The 23,757-nt window shown below is 39.1% G+C and overlaps 1 protein-coding gene across 4 annotated transcripts in view; it reads left to right on the top strand.

Annotated features, from left to right (window-relative positions):
* The window catches only part of PPP2R3A (protein phosphatase 2 regulatory subunit B''alpha), a 199,151-nt gene that overhangs the window by 26,484 nt on the left and 148,910 nt on the right, over positions 1-23,757 (top strand). The gene's annotated exons all lie outside the window — the stretch shown is intronic.

Here is a 23,757-nt window from a genome sequence, read left to right as displayed (position 1 = left end):
AGCTCTTCCACATTTAGAATCGTCTGCATTAAAAAAAGAATCTTCTGCATTTTCCATTTCCCTCCTGTTGATTTAATCTCACAGGTCACTTGTTCTGAAAAAAATATATACGCTTTATTTGTGGCATTATGGCGTGTCTTATATATAATTCTATTTCTGGATTTGAAGCCTTTTGTGAATATGCTTTTAACTATGCCTCAGTCAGTTTTATTGTTGAACAAGCTTGTTGTTTTAATTATGCTTATAAAGTTTGGTAATATACTTACAGTAATATACTTATAGTCTGATAATATACTTACAGTCTGAAGTTCAGGTAGCATTAATGTTACTTATTGGTTTTATGAATCTGACTTTAAATTTTACTCCATTAACTTTATCTGTTATGATTTTCTTTTATATGCCTATTTTATGTGTCACAATTTTATCACTCACTAATAAATTTATTTGGTTTTCAAGCTTTCTAAAAAACAAAATTAGGGCCAAAAAACCCCTTGTGTTTTTTATTAAGGTTACTGCAGTAACTTCAGTTTTCTGTATATTTCCTTCCTTCCTTCCTTCTGTTCTTCCTTTCTTCTTCTTAATGCCTACTAAGATTTCGAGATAATACTTTTCCTAGAAATTGGGAAATCTAGATTATGACAGGGACTTGGGTACTGACCAGCCCAACTCCTTTAGTCTTGATATGGCTATGGTATGGGACAGAGGGGCTTTAATGTTCAGGAAACCTGGACCCAGATCGGCTTCTCCATTTTAACTTCTCTTAGCCTCTGTTTCTTCATGTGTGGAATGGCAATAATATTAACCTCAAGGTTGGCGTAAGAATTAAATTAGATAATGCACGTCAGTGCTCAGCACAATACCTTGCATAGAAGTACTTTAAAAATGATAATATAATAATATTAATCGTCCCTTTGAGAACCCAGTATAAGAAGGGTCAGTCAGCATAGCAGCATGCCTCTGCCTCTACCCCAGCCCTTTGCACATCCCTCTCTCTCTCACCTAAAGAATACAAGCCCAAGATAAGAGGCCAAAAAGAGGAAGCATACCTAGTTCTCCCTTTCTTGCACTCCTCTTTACCTGTTGTTAATGGTAGCATGAATTGCCACAGAGGTGGTCTTGTGCCTGATGTATGGCCATTCCCTTGACTGTTAGTGGGGGCCTGCAGAGTGGTGGTCTTACTCGGAACTCAGAGTAAATTTTTGGGTAAGGATACTCCTTCAGGTGTATGGTTATTAAAATATACTTTTAGATGTTCTCAATGCTTAAGGTTTGACTGTGGGAGAAAAGTGGCTGAAACAGGGTAGAAAAAAATATCAACAAAATTATCATTATGGAAGAAGGGTCAAGAAAGTAGGAGGCCAGGATATCAGATGAATTATCTATTTGATGTAGAAACCAATTAGAATTTAACAAATAGTATTGGAACGACAGTGAGCCAAAAGCTAAACTCATCAAGGAATGAAAGGGAGACTTAAATACCACAATAAGGAAGGATAGTGGGTGGTAGAGCCTAATGATACATGACTCAAAGCAGGGGATTTGGGAGAGGGTGGAGGGAGAATGTACCGGAAGTTGCAGTGAGGAAGCAGAAAGGCACTTACCAGGCCTCATGTGTGAAGGGCTTGGAAGAGAAAAAGAGTCCGCACCTGAGAGTGCTGCAGGGAAAGCAGCATCCTCAGAGGAAAGCCCAGAGCCTAGTTTCAGTTTAAATAAGAAGGAAAAGGAAGGCTTTCAAAAAGAGGTCCAGGGTAGGAGGTTTTTGATGCTGTCTACCCACGCGTCCCACAGGGCTCAGTGGAAGGGTTAGGATTCCAGAAGATAGGGTAGAGGCTTAGATTCCATCATCAGTTATTATAATCTCTCCCTTCCATACAACCTTAATTCCTTTGCCTTTCTCTCATTTCAGCAGGCTTGCCTGGCTACAGTACAGTGCTGATGAAATCCAGTTCTTGGCCTAGTCCATGCTCGTAAAATCATGCTGCTGAGCTTGCATTCAATTAATGATCATAGCTTCAAGTGGACCCATAATGTTGCCTGGCACTCATGCTGGGTTTCCTCAGTCATTTTCTATTTTATCTCCTCCTAAATGACTGTTGGCATGTCTTGAGTCTCTTCATGTCTTTGACATACCCTCCCCATTTGTCACTTTCAACTGATGACCTTGCTTCCTATTTCAGAAAAGAAACAGGAAAAAAAAAGAGCTTTCACAGGCTTTTAGCACTCCAGCTGCCCACTACCTGCAGTGGTATTCATATACTCTTTCTCTCCCATGGCTGTGAAAGAATCAGCCTGTTTAAGTGCTTCATAATTCTTTCTCTCATATCAGTTTTCCCTTCCTCTTAATCACTGTCTTACACATGAGAAAATATGCCTTTATTTCTCTCCTCCTCAAAATAATCCTTGTCGGGCACCTTGATGGTTCAGTGGGTTAAGCGTCTGACTCAGGTCATGATCCCAGGACACATCTCCCTGCTCAGCGGGGAGTCTGCTTCTCCCTCTGCCCCTCACCCTGCTTGTGTTTTCTCTCACTCTCTCAAATAAATCTTAAAAAAAAAAAAACCACACACAAAATAATCTTTGTGGACACCGTTTTATCCTATGTCTTATTTCATTTAAACTTCATGGCAAAACTTGAAAGAGTTGTCTGTACTTTGTTGCTCGTTTTTCTTTTCTCATTTCTTTTTTTTTTTACCCAAGCCAAATAAATTTCTGTCCTGACAATTCCATCGAACCTGCTCTTACAGTTACTAATGATGTCCCCATCTGTCATTTCTCTGTTATCGATTTAACATTCAGGAGCAGACTTGATCACTCTCTCCTCCTTGAAACACCTTCTTCACTTGGCTTCAATTATCATATCACTGACTATCAAGATGATCAGTGCCTCACTTGCATTGTATGCGAAAACACGAGAGACCCATGGACCCTCCCTCTCTGGACACTTCTCTTCAGTCTTCTGCTGATTCCTCATCACTTCCCCAAACTCTAGGTGTGCACTATCCAGTACTGTAGCCACTACCTACTTACAGCTATCTGAAAGAAACTTTTGATTATTCAGTTGCATTAGCCATATTTCAGGTGCTCAGTAGCTACACGTGAATAGTGGCTACCTCTTGAATGGAACAGATATATAAATATATCATCACAGAAAGTTCCATTGTATAGTACTGCTCAGCATGTTTGAGTACCCCAGAGCTCAGCCTTTGGATGTTTCTTTCTATACAATTGTATATTTTATATAGAAATACAGAATCTTACAGAATATGATTTATTATAAAATAAATATTTCTATATCATTTTTTCTCTTATCTTTCTGTTTTCCTTCCCCTGATCATCTCCCCTAAAGTCTACACTTGATGCTCCAACAGCATTCTGCTTGTCTTTACCTGAATGTGTAACAGGCATCTCAAGTTAATATCCCAAACTGTGCTGACCTTGCCACCACCACTCCGTCTCCTACCGATAAATCTGTTCTTCCTGCAGTCTTCCCAGTCTCAGTATCAGTCCTCTTCTTCATTGTTCAAGCAAAAACAGAAACAAAACAGTTTTTAAAATCAACTCATAAACATCCTGACCTCCCTGTTTTCCACAAAGCCCACACATCTGTTCTGTTAACTCTTGTTTCAAATTATATGCAGAATCTTCTCCCTCTTCCCCTTCTGCCACCTGGTCCAAACCAGCTTCGTGTTTTACCTGGGTTATTCCGGTAATATTTGCCCCCTTTTTGTTATCCCTGCTTTCTCTTCTGTCCCTGGTAGTCTGTTCTTATCAGAGTAACCAATTAGAATGATCTTCTGAAAAAGTAAGTCAGATCATGCCATTTTTTTTGCTCAGAGTTCTTCAGTAGCTCTCCATCTCACCTAGTAGAAGTCAGACTCTAGTCACAATGGCATTCTTACTCTTATTAAAACAGTCAAGATATCCTGCCACCTCAGAGCCTTTGTAGCTAGTGTTCGTTCCACCTCCTTTTCCCCCAACTCATCTCTACATGTTTAGTTTTTCTCTCCTGATACTGATTTATTGAAGAGACCAGGCCAACTGTCTTTAAAATGATCCATATCTTGAATTTCTTGTTTCCTCATGGTAGCAACATATTTCTCTATTGCATATATTTCCTGGACATTAGATCTAAAAGGTTAGTTAAAGCTAAGCATTTTTGGCAAGAAAACTCCGTAAGTATCACTTACGTAAGTATCACTTGCTCTTCACACTGCGTCATATTGAGAGAGGGACCTACTGTCTCTTTCCCCATGTTTAGTGATGCTGTGTTTAACTAGGGTGTTAAGGTGGTCACATCTCTCCATTACCAATTTACATTTTTACATTTGTGATTAATACATAATCTGAAGAGTAAATGTTATGTTTCTTGTTTTAAAAAGATTTATTTATTTATTATAGAGAGAGCGCAAGGGGGAGGGAGAAGGAGAGAGAAACCCAAGCAGACTCCACACTGAGTGGGGAGCCCAGCACAGAGCTCCATCTCATAACCTGAGCTGAGACCAAGAGTTGGATACCTAACCAACTGTGCCAACTTGGTGCCCCGAATATTATGTTTCTTTAATCCTGTGATCTTCATTGTATTTTTAAGAGGTGGAACTCTTTTTTTTTTTTCTTCAAATAAAATACTTTTTGGAGATCCAGTATATAAGAGATGAAAGCAGAGCTGTTCTGGTTGCAGTGGGAAATGCCTAGTATTGGCAATTTCTGAGGGAACTCTGCATGGTTTGCAACTTACAGAGCCTGCCTGAACCCGAGGAAACAGAGGCCCAGAGAGGATACATGATGTCTCAAGGCCCTTAACATCTCTCAAGAAAGTCTCAGTGCACTATTAGAGCACAATTTGGAGGGCTCTCTCACCTCCTTGGAAAGCTGTGGCTGTGGATGACCACGAGAATGGCAATTGGTTTTTTTCCCCTGGTAGTCCACCCGCTGTTTTAAGTTGTCTGAGTGCTTTCTTTGACATTCTATCTGTTCTGCAGATGTGAAGATTTGAAATTACTTCATTTTTAGTGTGTGTTGGGTTACAGTCTCTTTTTTTGTTGTTGTTGTTGTTCCCCTTTTGGAAATTTTTCATCCACAAAGAATTCCAGATTCAGACATTATTCATCTTATGTCTGGAACACTAAATCTCATGAGCTCCCATATGTTTTATCTCTTTCCACCTTTGGAATATTCAAAGTGCTGCTATAGCTAAAGTCCATTTTATCATTTGCTTGCTTCCTTTCTTTACTTATCATACTACCTAATGTGCCTTAATAGAGAATTGAGTAAGTAAATTTGGCATATCCACAAAATGTATATAAAATGTATGATGTAGCTTTTTGTTTTTTAGGAAGATGTTTCTGTATATTAAGTGGGGGGGAAAACAGGTAATAAACTATAATTAAGTCTCACTTTCATTTCTAAAAAAAAAAGAAAAACATATTCACAAAAATCCTCATTTCTGTTTAGTTGTATATCTATGTCTGAAGCCAAAAAAGGACATTTACAAAAAATGTTCACATTGAAACTCCCTCTAGGTGTGATCTTTTTTCCACCCCCTCTTTTTGTTAATCATGCATGTACTCTCTCTCTTTTTGCAGCAGGTAAGTTTTATTTCTATAGTCACTACTTTCATATAAAGATTAAAACTGTTTTTAAAAAGTAAGCAACAACTTTGATCTGTCAAATCCAAATTGCACTGAAGGCTGTCCCAGGCCCATCCCCAGCTTTCTTCCAGCCATGCCATCCTTTGGGATTTTTTTCCTATTCTCTTATCATCCCATTCAAGCAAAGTTTCCCCCAACGTGTGCTTTATTTATTTTGCTCCATGTTCCTGGTCATCTTCTAGAATTGCCCACTTGGCTCTCAAGAGCCTCTCTGCTTACTTGTACCAAAATTAACTTGTCAGGGAAGGAAAGAGAGTTGTAAAAATTATGTTCTAAAAGGAACAATCACTAGGATGTGATCTTCTTCAGGGCCCAGGAGTACCTGAATAAATACCCATTGAATAAACTGATCTATTTTTTTTGTCTCATTTCTTTTATCCCATAAGCTCATACAAGACAAGAGCTTTGTTTTCTGTGAACATTTGGGGTACTTAGTATCCATTAATGATTCAAGTCCCATAAATTACTTAATAAAAATGAATTTAAGATCTGTTGTCAACTTGGAGTAGAATTTGTGCTTATGCAGGGATGTAGAAAAGCATGGGATTTAAAGATAAAAACTTAATGTTCAGATCCTGCTTATAGATCTGTGATCACGGGTTAGTCATTTAAACTTCTGAGCTGCCTTCCAGTTATAACCTCACTGATTTCTCTTCTGGACTCTGCAGAGGCTTTCTTCCTGATCTACCTAGCTTTGGTCTTGCTTCTCCAGGTCTGTTCTCCCCAGTTCTTCACCAAGTGATAGGCCTGCAGTATAAATCTGATCTTATCCCTTCATTCCCTCAACCTCTCAAGGGTTCTCTGTTGCTCTGTTGTCTCTATTCCCCTTCAGCTGTGGTGTCTCAAAGCCTCTCTTCAAACTTGACCCTGAAATAATACCAAACTCCTAGTAACTCCTCACACATCTCATGCCCCTTCGTGCCTTGCTTCCATTGTCCACAAGTCATTTTTCCCTTCCTTCCTGTAGCCAACTGCTTCTGCTCTGCTCAGCTCTAGGACTGTGCTTGGCAGTCTTCCTCTCTGGGATGCCTTACTTGATATAAAAGTTAGGTATTTTCTTTCTCTGCCTACTCATGTCATAAGCTGTCTGAGGCAAAAATCACTGAATTCTTAGTTCCCTCATCCTGAGAATACCTGGCTCTCAAATTGTGTTGAATTTATGTTCTCCTAAACTGTCAAATGGTTTTTACCTATAGGATGTGATTTGATATTTATAGGATCTCCTCCCAAATAAAAAAAGACTTAGAAAAGAAAAATATTTGAATTAAAGTAACTTAAAATACTACCCAACAGGGGGGCCTGGGTGGCTCAGTCGTTAAGCATCTGCCTTCGGCTCAGGTCTTGATCCCAGGGTCCTGGGATCGAGCCCAGATCAGGCTCCCTGCTCAGCGGGAAGCCTGCTTCTCCCTCTCCCACCCCCCAGCTTGTGTTCCCTCTCTTTCTCTGTGTCTCTGTCAAATAAATAAATAAATAAAATCTTTAAAAAAAATACATTACCAACAGACAGAACTATTGTTGATGTTTTCAAATTTATAATAGAGAATTTTAAAAAATTATGAAGAAGTAAAACTAAAGCCTGTAAATTTTCCTTTCAGAGCCACTACCGAGGGAAATGAGTGTCTTGCACACTACATGCCTTAAAAATTAGCCACTTCACTATGCTTCTTCCTACATTAAATAATACAAAATCACTTTTTAGGAAAATATAGCTATTTCCTAATTCAAAACAGGAAAAAAATGTGTTTTTCCTCATGTTTCCTAGACTCCAGAGCCAGCTTTTATTCTGTATTTTTCTTTTATTCTGTATTTTTCTAGAAGAAAAGGTCATAGCCCAGTGAAGGAAACAACTTGACCAACTTGCTAAGCTGGTTAATACAAAGCAAAGCTGGGATGAGGAGCTCCTGATCGTCCACCTGGTGCTTTTCGCCTCAGCCACATTTCCTTTCCTCCACAGGTGTAAAAGTAAAAGTAGACTTTTTTTTTTTTAGGATTTTTTTTTTAAAGATTTTACTTATTTATTTGACACAGAGAGATCACATGTAGATGGAGAGGCAGGCAGAGAGAGAGAGAGAGAGGGAAGCAGGCTCCCTGCTGAGCAGAGAGCCCGATGCGGGACTCAATCCCAGGACCCTGAGATCATGACCTGAGCCGAAGGCAGCGGCTTAACCCACTGAGCCACCCAGGCGCCCCTAAAAGTAGACTTTTTTTTTTAAGATTTTTATTTATTTATTTGACAGATAGATATCACAAGTTGGCAGAGAGGCAGGCAGAGAGAGAGAGAGAGAGAGAGAGAGAGGAGGAAGCAGGCTCCCTGCTGAGCAGAGTCCGATGTGGGGCTCGATCCCAGGACCCTGGGATCATGACCTGAGCCAAAGGCAGAGGCTTTAACCCACTGAGCCACCCAGGCGCCCCAACTTTTAAGCACTTTCTAATTCCCATGTGCTCAAATTAGGCCTGTTGCTGAGATGTTCTTATCTTACTTTTAGTCTAATTATTAACATTAGCCCTAAACCTAAAGCTTTAATTTGTTCTTTCATATACACGTATTACAGTCTCTTTGAGCATCAGAAATATCTTCCCTTCTAAGTGATTTTCTAATTTATTTTCTTACCTGTTTTTGAAGTGAACATAACAAATAAAATATTCCAGGTCTCCTACAAGTAAAGTAGTTCAATGGTATATGTTTTTGTATGCCTCTAAATTGTTCTCTTGGGATTATTTTCCATACTGAGTCATCCGCTCAAGAGTGCCTGTGTTTTCCAGGCAAACTGATAAGTTTTATTATTTCTAAATGACTCATTACTTCTGAATCATCACACCTTGTGTACTCTGTTAAATAAGTTTTTAGGCATTTTTCAATCACGTTTCCTCTTCTGCATCCTCGCATGTCCCATCTAAGTGACATGGGTATTTAGCCAGTTTTCTTTTGTGTCTGTGATTTCTGTTGATCATTTTTTTCTTGAACACTTTCGGCAGTTGAGATAAGCAGTGGAAGTTCTGTACCTTTTACTCGGTGCTGCAGATGTTTCCTGAAATAGAACACATAAATAGAACATAAAAAATATGTGTAACCCCATTCTCTGTTTTCCATCATTACATGTATGTTGTTTATTTAACTTCCCAAATTTCTCTATGAAATTATGGAGAAACACCCATAAAAGAAAAGTATAGCTCTGTTTGTTGGTTAAAAAAAAAAAAAAAAAAAAAAAGTCTTTGGAATTCAGCATGTTGAAAGAATGAAATACTTTTCTCCCTTGATTTCTGTGTTTTCTGGGCTGGTTTTCATCCTGCCTTTAAAAATTCATTCTCTGTCTCCTTTGCATCCTTCTCTTCCCTACCCAGCACATGGCAGCCTTCCTCAGAATTTTGCCCTGGACTTTTCTTGCCCTGTGCATGATCAGTGTTGAGCACTCCTGTGGCTTTAAAACCACAAAATCTAGTGCTTATTCCAAAATCTTTATTTCAGTGCTTATTCCAAAATCTTTATTTCAGCTCATCTCTTCCCTGCCAAGTATATCTGTCTACATGGGAAATACCTTTTGGATACCCCACCGAAACAACCCATGCCTAAAGCTGCATATATTTCCCCTATGCCCTTGCTCCCCAATCTTAGCACACAATAATCACCCTAGCCTCATCTTTACATCTTTCTAGAGCCTGTTTTTAATTTTAAAAATTTGTTGTCGGGCGCCTGGGTGGCTCAGTGGTTTAAGCCGCTGCCTTCGGCTCAGGTCATGATCTCAGGGTCCTGGGATCGAGTCCCACATCGGGCTCTCTGCTCGGCAGGGAGCCTGCTTCCCTCTCACTCTCTCTGCCTGCCTCTCTGCCTACTTGTGATCTCTCTCTGTCAAATAAATAAATAAAATCTTTAAAAAAAAAAATTTGTTGTCAAATATTACATATTAATTCTCATATTAAAGTGTCAGTGCTTGAGATTTCTTTAAAAATACCCATTTCCTCTCCTAAGTTGGCCTGCTCTTCAGAGATGTGAATTTTTTCTTAACTATTTCTTTCATTATTTGCCTCAGTATTTATAAGTGCATATATTGCAAATTGATCATTCATTTATTTTAAACATTATGTCTTGCCTTCCTACCCTTTCCACCACATTAACAAAATAAAGGGTAAAAATTACGTGATCATTTAATAAATGCAGAATAAGTATGTGACCAAATTAAATAACTGTGTGAAATTTTTTAAAACTCTCAACAAAATAATGGAAGAGAACTTTTCAGTCTGGTAGAGTATCAAAAACTTGCAGCTTGATCATACTTAATGGTAAAAGATAGAATACTTTTCCCTGAGACTAGGTATATGGCAAGGATTTCTGAACCAACCAGTCCTTTTCAATATTGTTCTGGAGATCTTAGCTAGTGTAGTAGGCAGTAAGGCAGAAAATATTGGGAAGGAAAAAATAAAACAATCTCTGTTCTCAGACAACATGATTGTTTATATAGAAAACCCCAAGGAATTTACCCAAACAATACAATAATAAGTGGATTTAATGTAGTGGCAAGTGACAAGATCAATATACATAAATCAACTATGTTTCTACCTACCAGCAACAAATAGAAAATGAAATTAAAATAATGGTATCATTTGTATTAGCATCAAAAAACATGAATTACTTGGGAATAAATTTAGTGAAAGGCTCATAAACGTTGCTGAAGGAAATTAAAGAGCATATAAATAAATGGAGAGCTGTGTTATATTCATGGGTTTCATTGATTAGAGACTTGTTATCGTTGGCAAAAAATGGGGATTTTTAATTTTTTATTTAAATTCAATTAACATATATTATTAGTTTCAGACATAAAAGTCAGTGATTCATCAGTCTTATATAATACCCAGTGCTCATTACATCACATGCCCTCCTTAATGTCCATCACCCAGTTACCCCATCCCCCCACCCTCCTCCCTTCTAGCAACCCTTAGTTTGTTTCCTATGCTTAAGAGTCTCTTACGATTTTTCTCCCTTTCTGATTTCATCTCATTTTATTTTTTCCCCTCTTCCTCTATGATCTTCAAATGAATGAGATCATATGATAATTGTCTTTCTCTGACTGACTTATTTAGCTTTGCAGAATACCTTCTAATTCCATCCACGTTATTGCAAATGGCAAGATTTCTTTTTTGTGTGTGGCTTAGTAGTATTCCATTGTATTTATATATATACCACATCTTATTTATCCATTCATCTCTCAGTGGACATCTGGGCTCTTTCCATAGTTTAGCTATTATGGACATTGCTATTATAAACACTGGGGGCAGGTGTCCCTTAGATCACTACCTTTGTATTTTGGGGGCAAATCCCTAGTAGTGAAATTTCTGGGTCATAGGATAGCTCGGTTTTCAACTTTTTGAGGCACTTCCATACTGTTTTCCAGAGTGGCTGCACCAGCTTGCATTCCCACCAGCAGTGTAAGAGAGTTCCCTATCTCCACATCCTTGCCAACATCTGTCATTTCTTAACTTACTAATTTTAGGCATTCTGACCTGTGTGAGGTGGTACCTCCTGTGGTTTTGATTTCTATTTCTCTGATGCTGAGTGATGTTGAGCATTTTTTCATGTGTCCGTTGGCCATTTGAATGTCTCTGGAGAAATATCTGTTCATGTCTTCTGCCCATTTCTTGACTGGATTAGTTGTTCTTTGGGTGTTGAATTAACAAATGGAGATTTAGAGTCAGTGAAATTTCAGTCAGAATCCCAGCAAGTTTTCTTTGTGAAGATTGGCTAGTTGATTCCAAAATTGACATGGAAGTGCAAAGGCCAAAACAGTTTGAAATAGAATGGCCAATAGAATGGACAAAACAATTCTAAAAAAGGAAAAAAAAAAAAAAAATGGAGGATTTACATTACTACAGTTGGCCGTAGAACAGCATGGGAGTTAGGGGCACCAGCCCCCATGCAGTTGAAAATCTGAGTATAACTTTCAATTCTCCAAAAACTTGACTAATAGCAAGAACTAACTGATCACTTATTACTGCAGTATGCAATTTACTGGAGAGAGAAACTACTCTCATGGAAATTATTAGTGTCACATGGCATTTCAAGTGGATGTTTGTAACGCTTGAGCTCACCACAATAGCAACAGGAGGTGACTACAAAATTATTACAGTAGTACAGTATGTACTATAGTTATTTGTATGTAGTTATGATTTAATACTGAATATTTATGTTTGTTTATATTTCTCTTGACTGGGAAGAGTGCCATGTATGGTTTGTGTTTGTATATCTGAGTTTTGACAAATTTTAAGATTTTATAATTGATTCATTTATGTTTTATGGTAGTAAATGATAAAGTAGGCTAGTATCTACATGTATTTATACATTCATGACATACCTTTTTCTTAGTTTTTTTCAATATTTCTAGGCTATGTGGTTCATCAGTGAGGGTTTTCAAATTGTCACAAATCACCAACATTTTTTCCATTATATTTTTGAAAAATACCTGCAAGGGTGCTTGGGTAGCTCTATCGGTTAAGCGTCTGACTCATAATTTTGGATCAGGTCAGGATCTCAGGGTTGAGGGATCAAGCCCTGTGTCGGGCCCTGTGCTCAGCTGGAGATTGTCTCTCTCCATCTCCTCCCTCTTCACATGCTCTCTCTGTCTCTCTGAATAAATAAAAATAAAATCTTTAAAGAAAAAAATCTGCATCTTAAGTGGACCCATACAGATCAAACCCATCCATGTTTTCAAGGGTCAAAGATATTTTAAGATTTACTGTAAAATACAATAATTAAGACAGAATAGTATTGGGGTATATAAAGATAAAAGTATGGAATCTGGAACTAAACCTCTGGAAATAAACCTCTGTATGTGGCTGTTTTTCAACAAAGTTTCCAATATGGGAACAGGATAGTCTTTTGAACAAATGGTGATGGGTGATCTTCAGATTCAGCCTATTTACAGAAGAAAAGTTGACTCATTGGATTATTAAAATTTAGGACTATTAAAAATTTAAAGGTAATAGGGTTAAGACTTTCTACTTTTCAAAAGCTACTGACAAAATAAAAGGAGAACCAAAGACCAGGAGATAATATGTGTAGCTAAAATACACAAATGAATTTTTAGAACTCAGTAATTAAAAGACAACCTAAAAGAGTTGAATAAATACTTCACAAAAGAAGATGCGTATCAATTGTTAAAAAGCATATGAAAAAATTCTCAATATCACTAGTCATCAGGAAAATGCAAATTAAATTCACAGTGAAATACCACTTCATATCCACTAAAATGGGTAAAAGCAAAGTAACTGACAAGTATCCAAAAAGATAGAGAGCCCCTACAACTCTCAGGTGTTTTTGATGAGAATGTGAAATGGTAGAGACACTTTGGGAAACAGTTGTACATGTTTTTGTGAAATTAAACATACACTTGTCATGACTCAGCAATTCCACTGTTAATTACCCAGAAAAAATGAATATATACCCACAAAGACTTTTTTTTTAAGATTTTATTTATTTATTTGAAAGACAGAGACCACAAGTAGGCAGAGAGGCAGGCAGAGAGGAGGAAGCAGGCTCCCTTCTGAGCAGAGAGCCCGATGCAGGGCATGATCCCAAGACCCCGGGATCATGATCTGAGCAGAAGGCGGAGGCTTTAACCCACTGAGCCACCTAGGTGCCCCCCCCCCAACAAAGACTTTTACTTGAATGTTCATAGCAACTTTAATTCATAATAGCCCAAACCAGGAATGACTCAAATATTCATCAGCTGGTGAACAGAGAAGATAAATTTTGATACATTATATAGTAAAATACCTATTAAGCAGTAAAATGGAATATACAACTAACCCATGCAATAACATGGATGAATCTCAAAACCATTGTGCTAAGTGAGGGAAACCAAACTCAAAAGTATGTATGGGGGCGCCTGGGTGGCTCAGTGGGTTAAAGCCTCTGCCTTCGGCTCGGGTCATGATCTCGGGGTCCTGGGATCGAGCCCCACGTCGGGCTCTCTGCTCCGCGGGGAGCCTGCTTCCTCCTCTCTCTCTGCCTGCCTCTCTGCCTGCTTGTGATTTCTGTCTGTCAAATCAATAAAATATTTAAAAAAAAAAAAGTATGTATGTTGTATGATTACATTCATGTGAAGATCTAGAACTGGCAAAAACTAATCTGTTGTGATAGGAATCAGATGAGTGGCTGTCGGGTACTGCAGATTAGGGGAATTGCTTGGGAAAGGGCACAAGGATGGTTTTAGGATGTTGTAAATGTTCTCTTTTAGGGCAGTGGTTTTGTGGTTCTTAAATCTCATTGAATTGTACACTTAATATGTACATTTTTATTATATGTAACTTAATACATCAGTAGAGTTGATTTAACTCTTTTTTTCTTGAGATCTATGTATTTGACAAAGAGTGTATGACTATGCTTGCACATGCACAACTGGGGCCAGGGCAGTAGACACCCCCACTGAGAGGTGAGCCTGACTCCAGGATCCATCCCAGGACCTGAGCTGAAATCAGGAGTCGGCCACTTAACCAACTGAGCCACCCAGGCGCCCCCTCACTTTTATTTTAAATCAGCTTTATTTGGGCGCTTGGTGGTTCAGTCGGTTAAGCATCTTCCTTTCCCCAGGGTCATGCTCCCGGAGTCCTGTGATTGAGTCCCCCTGCTGGGCTCCATGCTTAGCAGGGAGTTTGCTTCTCCATCTGCCTGCCATGCCCCTGCCCCTGTTCATGCTGGTGCTTGCTTTCTCTCTCTCATAAATAAATATGAGATCTTTAAAATAAAATCTTTAAAATAAAAGTGAGGCTCTAAAAAGCTGAAAAGAAGCTCTCTATTTGTGAGTAGGATTTGTCAATTAGTGGGCTTCACTATAAGAGGATCATGTGGTTAGATGGGATTTCTAATCTCCAGTAAAGGATTCTTTAATCCACATTGGTGGTGGGAGCTAGAGGTAATCAGCCTAGTTTTTAGTGATCTGGACCTGGGCTGGGAAAATGGACTTACTCAGAGTGTAGACTTCTACTCAAATTCCAGCCTTTACCACCCTCTCTGTCTGTCCCTAAGCTTGGTGCTTTTCCGTTCTGAGTTTGTGTAGTGCAAGTAGGGAAGGCTATTCCTTTGTAGACTTTGAAACCATCCCCCTATGTTCAGTCCTCTATCCTAGCCCATTTCCAAACCTAGGCCTGTATTGGGTTATGCAGGGTGAATTGGTTTGCTTGCCATTAGTATGCCTTCCCCCTCTACTGTAATAAATATTTATCATTCCTGCTTCTGCTTTATCTTCATACATAGTGATTTGGGGTTACAGGTGTCTCTTAGGTTATTTGAATATGGAGTTTTAAATTCCTGTTTTTATTCTTACTGTTTGGAGGATACCTTAAAACTGTAAAATCCATCCTGTACATTTTTCACTTCAGCAATATCAAACTCCTTATAAGTCTCCAAACACACAAGCCCGTTTCATATTTTTGTGCGTTTGTAGAATTCCTTCTTGCTTGTAAGGTGTAGTTTAATCCCTTCTTTACTTGGTAAGGCTCTTATCTTTCAAAATCCAGTTCTCTCCTTCCTAAATTTTCTTGTCTGCTGCTTCTATACCTTTGTTTCACAAATCCGCTCCATCAGAAATGGCCATATAGCAGTTTCCTATGGAGGACTACCTGGAACCACTGGAAAATACTTGTTAAACTAGTTGTAAACTGCTTAAAGTGGAACAAATATTAAGTGTTAAATGAACTCTGAAATTGCATATGAACCACTTAGGCAATTTGGAGGGATGAAAGAACCAGGAGAGACAAAAGCCCTGGGAGGTGGGCAAGCAGTATACAACAAGACCTGAGGTGGAATAAATGTAAATATGCAGAATAATTAACTGTAATTTCCTGAGAAATCTGTTCTATTCTGCTCTCTAGTTCTGATACAGCAGATGTTTAGACCAAAAAATTGTGCTGCAGGGGCACCTGGTGGCTCAGTTGTTAAGCATGTACCTTCTGCTCAGGTCATGATCCCGACATCCTGGGATCAAACCCCATTATCAGGCACTCTGCTCAGCAGGGAGTCTGCTTCTCCTCCTCACCCTACCCCCTGCTTGTGTTCATTTTCTCTGTCTCTCTCTCTCAAATGAATTTTTTTAAAAAATGATGAAACACTCATTTCAAGTGCCATTAAGACAAAAATTTCAAACTATGATACAATGCTTTTTATCATTTAGAACTTTTTTTTTTGGCTTATTGAAGGAGTTCTTTTAGACTTAATGTTGACACGTATTTTTAATTCTGTATCACTCTTGTGCATACGTTATCTTTGGGACTATTCCATAGTCTGGGATTCCTTTGAAATTCTACTTGCTAAGGTTACCATTGACCTTCATATTAGCAAACCCAGTGGGTAATTTTTTTTTAAAGATTTTATTTATTTATTTGACAGAGAGAGTGATCACAAGTAGGCAGAGAGGCAGGCAGAGAGAGAGGAAGAAGCAGGCTCCCTGCTGAGCAGAGAGCCCGATGCGGGGCTCGATCCCAGGACCCTGAGATCATGACCCGAGCTTCAGGCAGAGGCTTAACCCACTGAGCCACCCAGGCGCCCCACCCAGTGGGTAATTTTTGTTTTGCCTTCACCTCTCTGCAGTATCTGACACTAGCGACCTCCATTTTGAGTCTCTCCTTCAACCTCTGTGAAATTGCTTTCTCCTAGTTTCCGTGTTACCTTTTTGGCTCTTCCTTCTTAGGTTCCCTCTAAGAATTCTGTTCCTCCATTTAACCCAGAAATGCCAGTGAGCCCAGCTCTGCCCTCAGCCCAGAGCTGTTCTCACTTGGTGCATTCACCCTGAGTAACCTCTCAGGACTGCATCAGGACTGCTTCACCAACCCAATTCTTTCTGCTGACCTCCAGGTGTTTGTATTCACATTTCATCCAGTCATCACCACTTACATATTCCATGGGTACCTCTTCAAACAGCACATTCAGAATAACACTGTTTTGTATGGCTGCTTTCCTTAAAACAGAAACAGAAAGTCTGTGTTGGCAGTAGCAACACTAGTCCCCCAAAACGCAAGCCTGAAACTCAAGATTCTTCCCTCTCACTTTCTCCTCTTCCTGTTCTGTGTATTCTTCCTCTGTGACTATCTAATTGGTATCCTCCTCATCGTTAATTACTGCCATCTACTTGGGTTTGATTCTTCACCACTTCTTGCATGGATTATTACAGTAATCTTCTAATTGACTTCCATGCCTCCACTCAGCTGCTAGAATGATCTTTCTAAAATATAAATTTCACCCTGTTATTCCCCAGTCTAAAAGATCTTTGTGTTACCTATAGTTTTCACAATTAAGTCCAGGCTCTTAATTTAGCACAGAGGCCAGTCTGTGGGCTAGTTCCTGCTTCTCTTCTGGTGTCCTCTCCTCTTGCTTTCCAAGACCCCTCCGCAACCCCCAGTGAAATCAGCTGGAACTGCTTGTAGTTCTGAACTCACCTGTGCCATGTTAGGCCTCTGAGCCTTCACCTATATGTTGCCCTGTGCCTAGAGTATTATTCTTTTTTTTTTTAAGATTCTATTTATTTGACACAGCACAAGCAGGGGGAACAGCAGAGAGAGAGAAGAGAAGCAGGCTCCCCACTGAGCATTTGCTCATTCCCAGGACCCTAGGATCATGATCTGAGGCCAAGACAGATGCTTCACCGACTGAGCCACCCAGGTACCCCCTTCCCATTCTTTTTGTCTAATTTTCATTGGTCCTTCAAAACCAGGTACATGCATCCCTTACTTTAGGAAGTCTTTCCTGACTCTTCTAATTTGGATGCTCTCTTTCGAAATGGGCCAACGGCATGAAGAAAGCCTTCACAAATGAACACAAAATGTTTATGAGGTAAATAAAACTATGTTTAGGCACAATTTAAAATAATGCACTTTTTTTTTTAATATGTCAAATTAGCAAAGATTTAAAGAGTGCTATCACTGAAGGAGAACATGGAGAAATGGATCTGATTCTATCCCGATATTGGAAGTAGAAATTTGTCATTTTTCTGGAGGAAACACTGACCTTATATATCAAAGAACCTTTAAAATGTGTATACATACATACACATACCCCTTTTGACTCAGCATTCTACTACTTGGAATATACCCTGAGAAGATAACTAGACAGCTCTGAAAAGTGTATGTATGAGAATGTTTATCAGTTATTTTAAAACAAAAAAATAATAACCTAATTGTGTAGCAGTGGCAGATGGCTGAATTATTTTATCCATATGGTAAAATACTGTATGTTCATTAAAATGATTTAGATCTGGGGTCCTGGATGGCACAGTCAGTTAAGCATCCAACTCTTGGTTTTGGCTTAGGCCTTGAACTCATGGTGGTGAGATCAAGCCCCAGTCTGGCTCTGTGCTCAGCACAGAGTCTGCTTCAGATTCTGTCCTCCCTTCCCTCTGCCACTCCCACTTGTGCGGGCTCGCTCCCTCGCTCGCTCTCTCTCAAATAAATAAATAAATCTAAAAAACTGATCTAGGGATGTCTGGGTAGCTTAGTCTGTTAAGCAGCTGCCTTCAGCTCAGGTCATGATCCCAGGATCCTGGGATCGAGTCCCACATCGGGCTCCCAGCTTGGTGAGGAGCCTGCTTCTCCCTCCTCTGCCTGCTGTTCCCCCAGCTTGTGCTTGCTCACTCTTTGTTTCTCGCTGACAAATAAATAAAATCTTTTTTTTTATAATTTAAATAATCTAGATCTGTTCTGACATGGAAGTAGATTCATGAGATCTTGCTAGTTTGAAGTAAGTTTTAAAATACATAGTGTAGGGGCGCCTGGGTGGCTCAGTGGGTTAAGCCGCTGCCTTCGGCTCAGGTCATGATCTCAGGGTCCTGGGATCGAGTCCCGCATCAGGCTCTCTGCTCAGCAGGGAGCCTGCTTCCCTCTCTCTCTCTCTGCCTGCCTCTCTACTTGTGATCTCTCTCTGTAAAATAAATAAATAAAATATTTTTAAAAAATAATAAAATAAAATACATAGTGTAGTCAAACTTGTAAAAAATATACATTTATAAATTTTCATAAAAAAATGTCAGGATACATATCCATAAAAATGTTAACTGGTTATTTTTGAATGAATAATTAAAATGCTTTTTACTTTATGAACATTTTCTAGTGGGGGAGCAGTGGGGGAAATGGGAGAGCAAATGGGGGAAAACAGAAGCCCTGCCCTAGTGCTTCTGATTCCCACTGTGCGTGCTTCTCTCATTGCCCTCAGACAGTAAGTATACTCAGGGACATCATAGAATTATTTTGGGTCTGGCTCAGAATAGAAAATGTTTGATGAGTGAATTATACCAATAACAGCTAATAGTGATTGAGCATTTATTATGTCTTAACCATTGTTCTAAGCATTTGACATGTTCGCTTAATCCTTGTGAGATGGGTAGTGTTATTATCTCTGTTTTTCGGGTGAAAGAGATTAACAGAAATTAACCAGTTTATGTAAGCGCTCATAGCTGTAAGTGGCAGAGTGGGAATTCAACCCATGTAGCCTGGCTTTCACTTAGAGACACAAGATAGCATGGTGGTTCTGAATTAGATAGATTATGATCTATCTCTGATTGAGACTAGTTGGATTAGATTCCATGTCTAGGATTCCAGCTAGACAGTTGGGCATCAGTTAATCATGGACTGAATAAAAAAGGCAGAATTTTGACACTCAGAGATCTGAACCAAAATACCAGGGAAATAATCTTGGTCTCATTTGCATTTTTATAAAAAACTCAAATCATTTTAGACTCTAAGCTTCTCACTGAAATTAGTGCCACCCCTTAGGGTTTGGCTTTGTTATATGCTTCCTCCCTTTTCCAGTCATGTCCCTTCAAAACTTTAATTTAGAGTCCTAAATTTACAATTAGTTCTTCCCACTTTTTTTCTTCAGTAAGTTTACTTGTGGAAAATTCATCAAATTGCATTTTTAAAACCTATCAATCTTCCTTTTTTCCATATCTTCTTTTTTTTTCTTCATGTTTTCTTCTAAAGTGTTAGCATTTCTGAAAGCTACATTCCTATTATCTGGAACTGCAGTTTTAATATGGTGGCTACTAGCCACATGTGGCTTTTTAAGTTATAACTAATTAATTAGAACAGGCAAAAAATTTCTCCAAAGAAGGTATGGGGTTGGTCAGTAAGCACAGGAAAAGATGTTCAACATCATTAGCCATTAAGAAAATGTAAGTTAAAACCATAATGAGATAGCATCACACACATATTAGAATGGCTAAAATAGAAAATCGTGAAAATGCCAAATGCTAAAGAGGATGTGGAACCAACCATAACTCTTGTACTGGTGGGAATGTAAAATGGTGTAGTCATGCAGGTAAACAGTCTGGCAGTTTCTTTTCTTTTTTCTTTTTTTTTTTTAAGATTTTATTTATTTATTTGACAGCGAGAGAGAGAGATCACAAGTAGGCAGAGAGGCAGGCAGAGAGAGAGGGAAGCAGGCTCCCTGCCGAGCAGAGAGCCCGATGCGGGACTCGATCCCAGGACCCTGAGAGCATGACCTGAGCCGAAGGTAGCGGCTTAAACCCACTGAGCCATCCAGGCGCCCCAGTCTGGCAATTTCTTATAAAGATATACTTAGGGGCGCCTGGGTGGCTCAGTGGGTTAAAGCCTCAGCTTTCGGCTCAGGTCATGATCCCAGGGTCCTGGGATCGAGCCCCACATTGGGCTCTCTGCTCAGCGGGGAGCCTGCTTCCTCCTCTTTCTCTGCCTGCCTCTCTGCCTACTTGTGATCTCTCTCTGTCAAATAATTAAATAAAATCTTAAAAAAAAAAAAGATATACTTAAAGGATGCGTGGGTGGCTCAGTCAATTAAGTGTCTGACTTTGGTTCAGGTTCTCGGAGTCCTGGGATTAAGCTCTTCGTGGGGCTCCCCACCCGATGGGGAGTCTGCTTATCCCTCTTTAGCTCTCCTCTGCCCCTCCCCCCACTCATACTCTCTGTCTCTCAAATAAATAAAATCTTAAATATATATATGTGTATATATGTATATGTATATATGTGTGTGTATGTGTATATGTATGTATATACATATATGTATGTATGCACAATACTTAACATGCAACCCAACAGTCACACTTACATTTATGCTGGAGAAATGAAAACTATGTCCACACAAAAACCTGTGCACTAGTATTCACAGCAGCTTTATTTGTAAATAGAGACAACATCAATATCCTTGAATGAATGAATGTGTGAATAAACTATAGTATATCTACGCAATGGAATACAACTCAGCAATAAAAAGGAATGAACTGTTGGTACATGTGTGAAATGAATGACTCAAAATCATTCTGTCAAGTGAGAGAAGAAAATATTAAAAGTTTATATACTTTATGATTCCCATGCATGAAACCTTTTTGAAATAACAAAACTATAATGATGGAAAATAGATCCTTGATTGTCAGGGTTAGGATTGGGGTGACTGTGACTTTATAGTCGCAGTATATATAAAGTCATAGGGTAATAGAAGCGGCTCTTGGGGGTAATGGGACCGTTCTGTACCCTGATTGTGGTGGTGTTTATTGTAGAAGGAAGGGAGGAGAGAAGGAGTAAGTGTAAGTAAAACTGGTGAGATCTGAATAGTACCAGTGTCAATTTCCTAGCTTTGCTCACTGTTCTATGGTGATGTAGGATGTTATCTTTGGAAGAAACTGGGAAAGAGTACACAGGAGCTCTCTGTACTACTTTTGCAACTTCTGTGTGAATCTAAAATAAACAATTACAAAATTAAATTTTTTAATAAAATTAAAATTTAGCTCTTCTGTTACACTAGCCACATTTAAAGGGCTCAGTAGCCCCATATGGCTAATGACATCCATATCAGAAAATGTATAGAATATTTCCATCAACACAGCATGTTTTATAGGGTAGCCCTGGTCTAAAAGCACATGTCTGTCTTTGGCCAGTGTTCTCTCTTCTTCCTTGACTATTTCGAATTCTAATATCACATGAAGACTTGTATTTTCCGTCATGTTACTTTATAAACTGGCTGTTTTGGTTATATCCAGCCTTAGAGAAATACGTCTTTCATTTCCCAAATTTCAGAGAAATAAAATAGTCTTTATGTTAATTTAGGAATTTATCATGTGTTTTCATAGGCATCGATTATTTAAATTTTCTAGCACTCATGTATTTTGCCTTTACACCCGTTTTATCACCTAAATTACCAACTGTACTGGGATATAGCCCTACTGTCTCTCACATAACTATCCTGATATACTTTCTTACTAATATCCTTTATTTTTCTTTTATACTTACTGAAAAGCTCTTTCAAAATCTTGGATTTCTGAAAAGGTATATAGTTTTTTATTTTGGTGCTATTTCTTCCCTGTCTTTTGTGCATCTTTTGGAAAGATAATTCCTTCTATTGCCATGTTCCAATATTTTGTCCCGTAACACCTAGTTCTTCTTTGGCTTGTTTGCATTTTCAGTTAAGAATTACTGGGCACTTCCTTTATCTTTTTTTAAGATTTTATTTATTTGATAGAGACACAGCGAGAGATGGAACACTGCAGGGAGAGTAGGAGAGGGAGAAGCAGGCTTCTCACTGAGCAAGGAGCCCGATGGAGGGGCTCAATCCCAAGACCCTGGGATTATGACCTGAGCTGAAGGCAGATGTTTAATGACTGAGCCACCCAGGCACCCCTGGGCACTTCCTAATTAGTATGGAACTTCTTTCTGCTTCAGCTTCATTCTTCATGAGATCTAGTTTTATAGTTTTATATGAACCAGTATCAGAGATTTGAAGGTGAGGAAGTGGAGCATGACACAGTCGCTCCAGACCCATTCATATTAGTAACAAAGTTAGGCATTGAAGGACAAGAAGAATGGGGGAGGGGGTGACCACTGAGGAAAACCACAAAGAGAGAAATAAATATTGGAATTAATATTTATATCTTCCTGGGTAGAAAATCGGATATTATAACGGTATCACTGTTTTTTCAAAAATAATTCATGGGGCACCTGGGTGGCTCAGTGGGTTAAAGCCTCTGCCTTCGGCTCAGGTCATGATCTCAGGGTTCTGGGATCGAGCCCCGCATCGGGCTCTCTGCTCCACGGGGAGCTTGCTTCCTTCTCTCTCTCTGCCTGCCTCTCTGCCTACTTGTGATCTCTATCTGTCAAATAAATAAATAAAACCTTTAAAAAAAAAAAAAAGGGAGGGAGGGAAAAATGAAACAAGACGAAACCAGAGAGGGAGACAAATCATAAGAGACTCCTGAGATTAAAACTCAGAAAACAAACTGAGTGTTGCTGGAGGGGAGTGGATGGGAGGGATGGGGTGGCTGGGTGATGGACATTGGAGAGGGTATTTACTATGGAGAGTGCTCTGAAGTGTAAGACTGATGAATCACAGACCTGTAGCCCTGAAACAAATAATACATTTTATGTTAATTTAAAAAATAAAAACAATAAAGTTCTGTTTCTCATTAAAGGGGTAAAGATTTTTATTGGTTAAAATGCCACTTCTACCGATGGCATAGTGAAATTGATGCTCTCCTTTTCAGTCATCATCTCCCTTTTGTTGCTTTGCTTCATCATTCTTGAGTTAGTAGTATCGTACATCTATCCTTCAGCAAATCCTACTAGCTCTACCTTTGATATATATACAGTATTGAAACTTCTGCACTATTACTGTCCTGGTCCAAGTCCCCAAGCCTTCTTGCCTGATTTATTGCAGTAGCCCCTAATTGGCTTCTCTGCTTTGTATTTTGCTCCCTCACAGTCTCTTCTGAACATAGCAGCCAGAACTACCAATTTAAAATGTAAGTCTGACCATGCCATTCCTCTGCTCAGTAGCCATCAGTTGTTTCCCAGCTACTCAGGATAAAGCCAAGTTCGTCATAAGTCTACAGATCCTGCGTGATTTAATCTCCTACCTTTCCTTTCTGACCTCACCTCCCACACTACCCAACTTGCTTTCTCTGGTCCAGTCACATTAGCCTCCTTGTCTTTCTTATAGTACATTGAGCATGCTCCCACCTCAGGGCCTTTGTACCTATGGTTATTATGCCTGAGATGATTTAGCCCAAAACACCTTCTCAGCCTATTCCCTATTCTTTCAGGTCTCTGTTCAAATGTCAGTGAGATCTTACCTGACTCCCCTTTATAACACAGTTCCTCTCATTCTTTC

This window comes from Meles meles, chromosome 4 (assembly GCF_922984935.1).
Source record: "Meles meles chromosome 4, mMelMel3.1 paternal haplotype, whole genome shotgun sequence".
In the NCBI taxonomy this organism is placed as follows: Eukaryota; Metazoa; Chordata; class Mammalia; order Carnivora; family Mustelidae; genus Meles; species Meles meles.
The sequence above is the reverse complement of the archived record's forward strand: the minus strand, read 5'-3'. Positions and strand labels throughout refer to the sequence as shown.